Here is an 11,528-nt window from a genome sequence, read left to right as displayed (position 1 = left end):
AGGGTCCTTTCCTTAGGCTCAGTGTCCTTCCTCAGGCTCAGTGTCCTTTCCTCAGTGTCCTTTCCTCCGGCTCAGTGTCCTTTCCTCCGGCTCAGTGTCCTTTCCTCAGGCTCAGTGTCCTTTTCCTCTGGCTCAGTGTCCTTTCCTCTGGCTCAGTGTCCTTTCCTCCGGCTCAGTGTCCTTTCCTCAGGCTCAGTGTCCTTTCCTCAGGCTCAGTGTCCTTTCCTCTGGCTCAGTGTCCTTTCCTCCGGCTCAGTGTCCTTTCCTCAGGCTCAGTGTCCTTTCCTCAGGCTCAGTGTCCTTTCCTCTGGCTCAGTGGTCCTTTCCTCTGGCTCAGTGTCCTTTCCTCAGTGTCCTTTCCTCCGGCTCAGTGTCCTTTCCTCCGGCTCAGTGTCCTTTCCTAGGCTCAGTGTCCTTTCCTCAGGCTCAGTGTCCTTTCCTCAGTGTCCTTTCCTCCGGCTCAGTGTCCTTTCCTCCGGCTCAGTGTCCTTTCCTCAGGCTCAGTGTCCTTTCCTTAGGCTCAGTGTCCTTTCCTTAGGCTCAGTGTCCTTTCCTCAGGCTCAGTGTCCTTTCCTCAGTGTCCTTTCCTCTGGCTCAGTGTCCTTTCCTCAGGCTCAGTGTCCTTTCCTTAGGCTCAGTGTCCTTTCCTTAGGCTCAGTGTCCTTTCCTCAGGCTCAGTGTCCCTTTCCTCAGTGTCCTTTCCTCCGGCTCAGTGTCCTTTCCTCCGGCTCAGTGTCCTTTCCTCAGGCTCAGTGTCCTTTTCTCTGGCTCAGTGTCCTTTCCTCTGGCTCAGTGTCCTTTCCTCCGGCTCAGTGTCCTTTCCTCAGGCTCAGTGTCCTTTCCTCAGGCTCAGTGTCCTTTCCTCTGGCTCAGTGTCCTTTCCTCCGGCTCAGTGTCCTTTCCTCAGGCTCAGTGTCCTTTCCTCAGGCTCAGTGTCCTTTCCTCTGGCTCAGTGTCCTTTCCTCTGGCTCAGTGTCCTTTCCTCATGTGTCCTTTCCTCCGGCTCAGTGTCCTTTCCTCCGGCTCAGTGTCCTTTCCTTAGGCTCAGTGTCCTTTCCTCAGGCTCAGTGTCCTTTCCTCAGTGTCCTTTCCTCCGGCTCAGTGTCCTTTCCTCCGGCTCAGTGTCCTTTCCTCAGGCTCAGTGTCCTTTCCTTAGGCTCAGTGTCCTTCCTTAGGCTCAGTGTCCTTTCCTCAGCTCAGTGTCCTTTCCTCAGGCTCAGTGTCCTTTCCTCTGGCTCAGTGTCCTTTCCTCTGGCTCAGTGTCCTTTCCTCCGGCTCAGTGTCCTTTCCTCAGGCTCAGTGTCCTTTCCTCTGGCTCAGTGTCCTTTCCTCTGGCTCAGTGTCCTTTCCTCAGGCTCAGTGTCCTTTCCTCTGGCTCAGTGTCCTTTCCTCTGGCTCAGTGTCCTTTCCTCTGGCTCAGTGTCCTTTCCTCTGGCTCAGTGTCCTTTCCTCCGGCTCAGTGTCCTTTCCTCCGGCTCAGTGTCCTTTCCTCAGGCTCAGTGTCCTTTCCTCTGGCTCAGTGTCCTTTCCTCCGGCTCAGTGTCCTTTCCTCAGGCTCAGTGTCCTTTCCTCAGGCTCAGTGTCCTTTCCTCTGGCTCAGTGTCCTTTCCTCAGGCTCAGTGTCCTTTCCTCAGTGTCCTTTCCTCTGGCTCAGTGTCCTTTCCTCAGGCTCAGTGTCCTTTCCTTAGGCTCAGTGTCCTTTCCTTAGGCTCAGTGTCCTTTCCTCAGGCTCAGTGTCCTTTCCTCAGTGTCCTTTCCTCCGGCTCAGTGTCCTTTCCTCCGGCTCAGTGTCCTTTCCTCAGGCTCAGTGTCCTTTTCTCTGGCTCAGTGTCCTTTCCTCTGGCTCAGTGTCCTTTCCTCCGGCTCAGTGTCCTTTCCTCAGGCTCAGTGTCCTTTCCTCAGGCTCAGTGTCCTTTCCTCTGGCTCAGTGTCCTTTCCTCCGGCTCAGTGTCCTTTCCTCAGGCTCAGTGTCCTTTCCTCAGGCTCAGTGTCCTTTCCTCTGGCTCAGTGTCCTTTCCTCTGGCTCAGTGTCCTTTCCTCAGTGTCCTTTCCTCCGGCTCAGTGTCCTTTCCTCCGGCTCAGTGTCCTTTCCTTAGGCTCAGTGTCCTTTCCTCAGGCTCAGTGTCCTTTCCTCAGTGTCCTTTCCTCCGGCTCAGTGTCCTTTCCTCCGGCTCAGTGTCCTTTCCTCAGGCTCAGTGTCCTTTCCTTAGGCTCAGTGTCCTTTCCTTAGGCTCAGTGTCCTTTCCTCAGGCTCAGTGTCCTTTCCTCAGGCTCAGTGTCCTTTCCTCTGGCTCAGTGTCCTTTCCTCTGGCTCAGTGTCCTTTCCTCCGGCTCAGTGTCCTTTCCTCAGGCTCAGTGTCCTTTCCTCTGGCTCAGTGTCCTTTCCTCTGGCTCAGTGTCCTTTCCTCAGGCTCAGTGTCCTTTCCTCTGGCTCAGTGTCCTTTCCTCTGGCTCAGTGTCCTTTCCTCCGGCTCAGTGTCCTTTCCTCAGGCTCAGTGTCCTTTCCTCAGGCTCAGTGTCCTTTCCTCAGGCTCAGTGTCCTTTCCTCTGGCTCAGTGTCCTTTCCTCTGGCTCAGTGTCCTTTCCTCTGGCTATCTATTCACCACCACCAGGGTCAAGCTAAGCCCCTCCCCTTCAGACCGACCCCACCCATCCATTCACCACCACCAGGGTCAAGCTAAGCCCCTCCCCTTCAGACCGACCCCACCCATCCATTCACCACCACCAAGCTAAGCCCCTCCCCTTCAGACCGACCCCACCCATCCATTCACCACCACCAAGCTAAGCCCCTCCCCTTCAGACCGACCCCACCCATCCACCAGGGTCAAGCTACCCGGGGGGTTTCATCGGATCGGTTCTCCCCTCCCGAACGGAACTCCTGCACACGGGGCCGAATCGCCCAAACTCCAGAACATTAATTTGTGTATTCCTGGCAATAAACGTGTTCTTCCATCAAAACCGTCTCTGCTGATTGAACTGTCATGAGGACATTTGAGCTCTTCTGTTCCCTATAAGGCCAACTAAAGGACAGGATGATGATGTGCTTACACTCAGAAATAACATGTGTGTGATAATATATAAATATTAATAAATGGTAGATTAAAACTTTAACATTGGGTCCTGAAGTGCTGGGTAAATGTTTCCTCCAAACCTGGTGTTTAAATGAATTATTCTGCCGTTCATATGAGAGCTCAACGATGAAGCTGCTGACGGTATAATAATAATAATTATAATAATAATAATAATAATTCCTTACATTTATTATAGCGCATTATCAATGACTCAACGCGCTTTACATATACACACATTGCACATCATACATGCAATGGTCAGAAACTGTGGACAATACCCACAGGAGCAAGTATACATTCCTCACTTGAGTATTTCATTATCTACTTTACACTTTATACATCTCTTTCCCCTCACTATACTCTAATACCTTTATTGGGATTATTAATACAGAATATAATCATAAATAAGTCAAAAAGGTTGATTGCAGTTAATTAAAACTCTAACTCTGTTATTTAAGTATATTTTGTTCATTTATAGTTGTTCGAAAGTTATTTTACAGTTAGCACTTTTACGTAAGTACTTTCTTTCCCTGATACCCAGTGCGCATGTGCGAGGCGTATTTAACGCGTAAGGACCCGGATGTAGTTCTCTTTCCTGAATGAACAGCCACGAGCAGAACGCAGCTCGTGCCGCTCACAGAGAAGCTGCACCGTGTGCTCTGCAGGATGAAGGTAGGAGCAGAGAGAGGGCTCGTGTTTTCACTGAGCTGATGTTTGCATGTCGGGGATTTAGAACCACGTGGTTTTTGATGCGCGTTAGCTCGTTAGCTCGCAGCTAGCTCCGCCACGTGGGCGATTCAGCTCAACAGGAGGCTGCAGGACTAGGGGGTAACGCTTTGATATCATCCGGTAGCTTGTGTTTAACTTTGCGAGGTTGTTATTGATATGTTTCTGCAGCAGAGCACCGTGGCACGTGCAGCACAGCACCGTGACACGTGCAGCACCGTGACACGTGCAGCACAGCACACTAGCTGCCTCCTGCACAGACTCACCTGACGCACACCGCAGAGCATGCAGAAGATGCTAAACTGCAGGTCATCATAAAGCGCTTTAACTGTTCGAGGCAGTCCTCATGCAGAGCGACAGCTTTCAGAGCAATGTGTTATAGGGTTTATAATTACAGCTGTGAAGGCGAGGCTGTTAACTTTAAAGACTGTCCGGGATTAGCATGTGATTCTATATTAATCTGCATGGAAGGCAGTGAAGTGCCATTTCTGACATGTTTAATACATAACAAATCAAATAAGGAAGCTACAACTACCTTTTTTAAATGTGTACTAAATGCACTAGTTACTGTCCAGCAGTTTTAAACCTCGCGGACAGACCAGTCTCATTACCTTCAATCTTAATAGTAATTTCAATCAAATACAAAATGTAAATAAAGTTGTATAGCCTTTTTAATTACCATGTCATTGAAAGTGATGATTACATGTTTGACTGGGACATGGTTTTTCTTTGAAACCGGGTAGCTGTCGGGCAGTGGCTCAGTCAGTGGGCTGCGAGCTGTAGGGCCGCAGGTTCAAGTCCCCGAGCAGATCTGGAGTCTGGCCCCTGCAGAAACCATACATCATCCCGCAGACAGGTCTAAAGATAGAGGCGTCCTCAGTCAGAGGTCATGCAGACAGTAAACATCTCAAATAGAAAATAAATTGCATCAACAAAAAAGTAGAAAGTATACATGTTGAATTACAAATATAAAGCAAGTTATTCCATCTCACATTATGTAAATATAATACCTTGCAGTGCATGACATTGAGGATGTTGGGAGATGGGCCTGTGGGCCGTCTAAGCTGGTCTGCAGATGGCCCTGAGCCCAATAGAGATGGCCCTGAGCCCAATAGAGATGGCCCTGAGCCCAACAGAGATGGCCCTGAGCCCAACAGAGATGGCCCTGAGCCCAACAGAGATGGCCCTGAGCCCAATAGAGATGGCCCTGAGCCCAATAGAGATGGCCCTGAGCCCAATAGAGATGGCCCTGAGCCCAATAGAGATGGCCCTGAGCCCAATAGAGATGGCCCTGAGCCCAACAGAAATGGCCCTGAGCCCAACAGAGATGGCCCTGAGCCCAACAGAGATGGCCCTGAGCCCAACAGAGATGGCCCTGAGCCCAACAGAGATGGCCCTGAGCCCAACAGAGATGGCCCTGAGCCCAACAGAGATGGCCCTGAGCCCAATAGAGATGGCCCTGAGCCCAACAGAGATGGCCCTGAGCCCAACAGAGATGGCCCTGAGCCCAACAGAGATGGCCCTGAGCCCAACAGAGATGGCCCTGAGCCCAACAGAGATGGCCCTGAGCCCAACAGAGATGGCCCTGAGCAATGCGCGGGGACGAAATGACTCACGAAGGGTTTGGGGGCCTCCCTAGAACATGAGATGGTGCAGGTCTGAGATGCTGTCTGGTTCTCTCGACTGAATTATAAGACACCCTAACACCACAATATTATATTGTTCAATTTTATTCTTCATTGAAAAAGAGATCTATGATCTCAATGGGACCAATCTGGATAAATAAAGGTTTGAAATGATTGCACTTGTTTGTTAGTGTTTGCTCGCTGCATGCCTGCATCGCTATGAGAAACACTTAAGTAGTTGGTCAAGACGCTTTCAAGTAGAAAACATTACATTCATTATAACTGCCCAAACAAACATTATTTACACTGTTAAAAATGTTTGTAATGTTATCCGCTGTGAGCTGGTGAGCGAATGCCTCCTCATCCGGACGCTGAGCGAGCAGCAGTCGAGAGGAGCCGAGCGCATCCGCCAAGCACACAACGTGGCGACGTCAGAGTTCCCGTTAGCCGGCAAATCTAAATCTCTTCGGTCAAAATAATTTCCCTTTAGCGCAATACCGCTTTAGTTGTGCCACTTATGTGACAGACAAGAAGAGTGTGAGACAGACCAGAAGAGTGAGAGACAGACCAGAAGAGTGAGAGACAGACCAGAAGAGTGTGAGACAGACCAGAAGAGTGTGAGACAGACCAGAAGAGTGAGAGACAGACAAGAAGAGTGTGAGACAGACAAGAAGAGTGTGAGACAGACCAGAAGAGTGTGAGACAGACCAGAAGAGTGTGAGACAGACCAGAAGAGTGAGAGACAGACAAGAAGAGTGTGAGACAGACAAGAAGAGTGTGAGACAGACAAGAAGAGTGTGAGACAGACCAGAAGAGTGTGAGACAGACCAGAAGAGTGTGAGACAGACCAGAAGAGTGTGAGACAGACCAGAAGAGTGAGAGACAGACCAGAAGAGTGAGAGACAGACAAGAAGAGTGAGAGACAGACAAGAAGAGTGAGAGACAGACAAGAAGAGTGAGAGACAGACAAGAAGAGTGAGAGACAGACCAGAAGAGTGAGAGACAGACCAGAAGAGTGAGAGACAGACAAGAAGAGTGTGAGACAGACAAGAAGAGTGTGAGACAGACAAGAAGAGTGTGAGACAGACCAGAAGAGTGTGAGACAGACCAGAAGAGTGAGAGACAGACCAGAAGAGTGAGAGACAGACCAGAAGAGTGAGAGACAGACCAGAAGAGTGAGAGACAGACCAGAAGAGTGAGAGACAGACCAGAAGAGTGAGAGACAGACCAGAAGAGTGAGAGACAGACAAGAAGAGTGTGAGACAGACCAGAAGAGTGTGAGACAGACCAGAAGAGTGTGAGACAGACCAGAAGAGTGTGAGACAGACCAGAAGAGTGTGAGACAGACCAGAAGAGTGTGAGACAGACCAGAAGAGTGAGAGACAGACCAGAAGAGTGAGAGACAGACCAGAAGAGTGAGAGACAGACCAGAAGAGTGAGAGACAGACAAGAAGAGTGAGAGACAGACAAGAAGAGTGAGAGACAGACCAGAAGAGTGTGAGACAGACCAGAAGAGTGTGAGACAGACCAGAAGAGTGAGAGACAGACCAGAAGAGTGAGAGACAGACCAGAAGAGTGTGAGACAGACCAGAAGAGTGTGAGACAGACCAGAAGAGTGAGAGACAGACCAGAAGAGTGAGAGACAGACCAGAAGAGTGAGAGACAACAAGAAGAGTGAGAGACAGACAAGAAGAGTGAGAGACAGACAAGAAGAGTGAGAGACAGACAAGAAGAGTGAGAGACAGACAAGAAGAGTGAGAGACAGACCAGAAGAGTGAGAGACAGACCAGAAGAGTGTGAGACAGACAAGAAGAGTGTGAGACAGACCAGAAGAGTGTGAGACAGACCAGAAGAGTGTGAGACAGACCAGAAGAGTGAGAGACAGACAAGAAGAGTGAGAGACAGACAAGAAGAGTGAGAGACAGACAAGAAGAGTGTGTGACAGACCAGAAGAGTCCATTCTAATGTCTCACAGGTGGAGAGAGAGATGTCCTGATGGGTTGATTGTGCGTTGATCTGTTGGTAATGCCTCGGGGTTCCGGTGGGCATGTAAACACATGCATAATGCTGCGCTATACTTTGTGGCCTCGCCCGGTTGCATAGCGACACTTATTGTTTAGTTGTCTTTTAATAAGCAGGTAGTCCATCATTAGCTAGAACTAGCTCTGATCGATATGGACAGAAACGCGAGTCTGATCTGACGAGAGAGAGATCAGCTGCAGCGGACAAAACACTTGACCTCTCAAGCGACCGTAACGAGCTACAGATGCGTTTAGTTTCACTGGCGGGTCGCTCGTCACTGACCCGCGAGCGGCATGAGGCGGGCATGATAGCCTGCCCGGCAGGTGAGGCTCCATGGCCCGAGCTGCACACGAGATGCCCCGCCATCGGGCAGCCCTTAACGCCGAGCCCTGCCTTGCTTCATATCTTGTTGTTCATTTGTCAATTCAACATGTTTATTTCTAATCTTAATTGTTGTTGCACGATGCCATGTCTTTCTATGCGGCTTTGGGATCAATAAAGTATTATCTTCTTGGTATGTGAGGAATGGAATATCACATTGAAGATATCCGAAGTCTTGCTTAACGAATGATCGGTATTTGAAGCTCCATCTCGTGGACTCTCTGCGGTCCCTGCAGAACATAAATCATCCCTCAGACAGGTCTAAAGATAGAGGCGTCCTCCGTGAATCAGAGGTCATGTTAGAGGTCGTGACCTGCTGTTGAACCTGCATGCTGCCAGGCTGTGTTTCACTGTGACCTCTGACCCCTCCAGTGATCCATCATATCGGCTGCTTCTAAACTACAGATTATTCATGCGGCCGCAGATCAATACGTCGCTCCCGAGTCGTTATGAAGGCGCTCTGGAAAGTTACTGACGCATTTCGGACCGGGTCGATCCATATTCTATATTCCTGAAGGGCAGATCTTTCTCCGTCGGTCCCATTATGCCGCAGGCACGAGTCACTGGGAGAGATTGCTAACGCCACATGTATTAACTGTGAATCTGTCTTTTCTCTGCAGGCGTGCAGATGATGCGCGGCTGATTGGTGAGTCTGAAGTATTTGACACTTTAATTGCGCTGCAGCCGGAGAAGTGATGAGTTCTACAAACATGCCGTTTACCCATCAGACACCACGATGGTGACGCTGTGACGAACTGAACCTCCAGCGCAGAGAAATAATTCACGTCTTTAGACCGAATGTTTTGTTGATCTCTTGTTTCTCCTTCAGGTGTGGAGCTTCTGTCGATCCTCCGTCTGCTGGCCAGGAGGTGAGGTCACTGATAATCTGGAGCCTCTCCAGTAGGTTTAATTTGAACTAGGGCTGCTCGATTATGTCGAATCATAATCTCGATATATTTGGGTCAATAATTGATATCACGATTATTAAAAACGATTATCCATTTACTTTGAAAACATCAATTTATTGGAGTAATGTGTGAGCAGTGTTTGACCGTTGATTACGCTGAACTTTGAGCATAATTCAAATGAAAAACATGTTTCGTAATCGTTGCAAGTAGTGCTGGGCGATGTCTTCGGTTTTCACGATTAATTTGCATTTTTACTTTCCTACGCTTTGTGAAACGGCTGAACTGAAAAATCTATTTTAAAACATTTCTAGACTCCGCAGATTTGTTTTGCTTTCAGGGACTCCGTAGCAGCTCCTCTCTCTTTCCAGAACGCGCACGAAGCTCAGCCACATCGCCTGTGACTCCCCGCTCTGCAGCTCTGCAGCTGTTATGCTGTGTTCGTTGTTCGTTGTTGAGCATAACAGAGGACTCAGACATTGCACATATAACTAAACACGCCTTTTCTCCTCCTTATCTCTTTCATGGCTTTTCATTTAATATGGGTTTGAGCTGTGATCAATACTCCAGACAGGAAAGACTTCACGGCTGGTTTCATTTCTGGTAGTTCCGGTTGTTGTCATGCTACCCACGTCTGTAAACAAACGTATTCAAATAAACTGTACCTTCATTTAATATTCAGCCATGATAATATCTCTCGTCTATACAGTAGTGTTGAAATCAGTAGGTTTCGGTGTGCAACACTCCGTGTCATATCGCTGCTAAATTCACCTCTATAGGAAATGGTATATTAGCCACATGCTAAATGCTAACCGGAGATGAAGGATTTTCAGAATAAAAGCTTAACAACTGCGCACGAGAACTTCTGGTTTTTCAGTATAAAACAGCATTTAAACTGACGGTGTGTTTAAGGTGCTTTATGCCATCAAAACATTGATTTAATTTATAACACTGCGCATGTGCAGAGCTGCAGATCGGGTAGTCACATAGCCTACTGCAATCACACTCACCGCTTCACCGACAGACGTACCATAAAAATGTCCACGAACACAGATGAAGAACTCATTCCTAAAGAAGGTGCTACTTCAGTCGTATGGAAGCGGTCATACATAGAACAAACAGCTGTTCTGTGTAAGGTCTGTGGAAAGACAACTTCCCAGAAAGTTAGAGGGATGTTATTTTGTTTGAGGGTATTTTTTTATTATTCATTTCATTATTTGTTGTATAAGTTTTTTCAGGGATGGCCTACAAGAGATTCTTTTTTCAGTTTGATTTAAAAAAATCTTTGCACATTAATGACAGCCAAGTGCCGTGGTGCTGTTTTTATTTATTTTTATTCTTGAACAACTGATTGGTTCACATAGGCCTAGACTACTTGGTAATCTCATTTATCTTTATTGTGTTAATAAAGAAAATATGTATTTACATTTTGCCTTGGTCTGGATTGTTTAGAGAAAAACTGAAAAAACCAGAAAAAAAATCGAGGTTTAAATCGAAAGTTGTCCGTTAGTTAGAAACAAAAATCGAGATTTTATGTTTAGGCCAAATCGCCCAGCCCTAGTTGCAAGCCGTAATTGCGATTAAAATATGATTAATTGAGCAGCCCTAATTTGAACTGAACTTCCTACCCTGGTTATTTAAATAGCATTAACTTATGCAAGCCAAACGTACTTGATTCTTAAGTTGAGCTCTAGCAGCTGGAGAAGTGATGAGTTCTACTAACATGCCATCAGACACAAGATGGTGACGCGCTGACGAACTGAACCTCCAGCTTGCAAACAGAAATCGGGTCAATAAATGTTTTGAGTGGATATTAACCCACGCCCTGTTTGTCCCTCAGATGCTGCAGAAGTCGTGCTGCGGTCCTGAGGAGAGCACCTGGTCAGCAGGTGAGCTCATCAATAATGCAGGACTTCTAAATGAATGTTCTAGACGAGCGAAGGCGACTCTCGCAGCCGGAGAAGTGATGAGTTCTACAAACATGCCGTTTACCCATCAGACACCACGATGGTGACGCTGTGACGAACTGAACCTCCAGCGCAGAGAAATAATTCACGTCTTTAGACCGAATGTTTTGTTGATCTCTTGTTTCTCCTTCAGGTGTGGAGCTTCTGTCGATCCTCCGTCTGCTGGCCAGGAGGTGAGGTCACTGATAATCTGGAGCCTCTCCAGTAGGTTTTAATTGGATGTAAACTTGGCTTGCTGTTTTAAGGAGAGCGTTTCCAACCCTGGTTATTTAAATGGCATTAACTTGTGCAAGCCACGCGTACTTGATTCTTAGAGGTCCCGGCCATCTCCACTGGTCATAGTTCCAGTGCTGAGGTCGATAGAATAGATCTATATCGTGCAATGTTTCAAACCCATTGGTCTCTCACAGCGCCTCTGTGAACTACGTGTATTCACTGCATCTCACTCTTTGCCTCAGCGGCTCGTTGGAGCTCCAGCCCCCCCCCCCCCGTGAGCACAGTGTGCTCTGATTGGTCGGGACGTTGTGAATCGCGCTGAGCTCCGTGGAGGTGTGGTTTCCTTGTTTAGCGAGACACAGCCAAACTCATCCTGAGCACACGACGTCTCAGCCGAAGTGAAAACAATAAGTGTGGCTTGATATTAGTGTTGCACGGTGTGTACCGATACTTGAAAGGTACCGCGATACCCTGCCGTTAAAAACGGTACGATTCCTCCGTTTCATTAGTATCGGTACTTTAAGAATGACGGGGAAAAGTACTCCGTGAAAAAGCGCCGTTTTAATAAGAGCCGTGTGTTCAGCGCTCTGCTTCCACTCCCTGCAGCCGTGCCTG

The 11,528-nt window shown here is 48.1% G+C and overlaps 1 long non-coding RNA gene across 2 annotated transcripts; it reads left to right on the top strand.

Annotated features, from left to right (window-relative positions):
- The first annotated feature begins 3,652 nt into the window (after positions 1 to 3,652).
- Positions 3,653 to 10,888, top strand: LOC139433616 (uncharacterized). Of its 2 annotated transcripts, XR_011643030.1 has the most exons (5): positions 3,653 to 3,743; positions 8,446 to 8,471; positions 8,655 to 8,694; positions 10,571 to 10,619; positions 10,831 to 10,882. It is a non-coding gene; the product is annotated as an uncharacterized lncRNA (long non-coding RNA). The 2 variants fall into 2 exon arrangements; XR_011643029.1 differs by having other exon boundaries at positions 10,571 to 10,888.
- The last annotated feature ends 640 nt before the right edge of the window (positions 10,889 to 11,528 follow it).

The sequence above is a fragment of the Pseudochaenichthys georgianus genome, unplaced genomic scaffold, assembly GCF_902827115.2.
Source record: "Pseudochaenichthys georgianus unplaced genomic scaffold, fPseGeo1.2 scaffold_723_arrow_ctg1, whole genome shotgun sequence".
Lineage (NCBI taxonomy): Eukaryota > Metazoa > Chordata > Actinopteri > Perciformes > Channichthyidae > Pseudochaenichthys > Pseudochaenichthys georgianus.
This window is presented reverse-complemented; position numbering and strand designations above follow the sequence as displayed.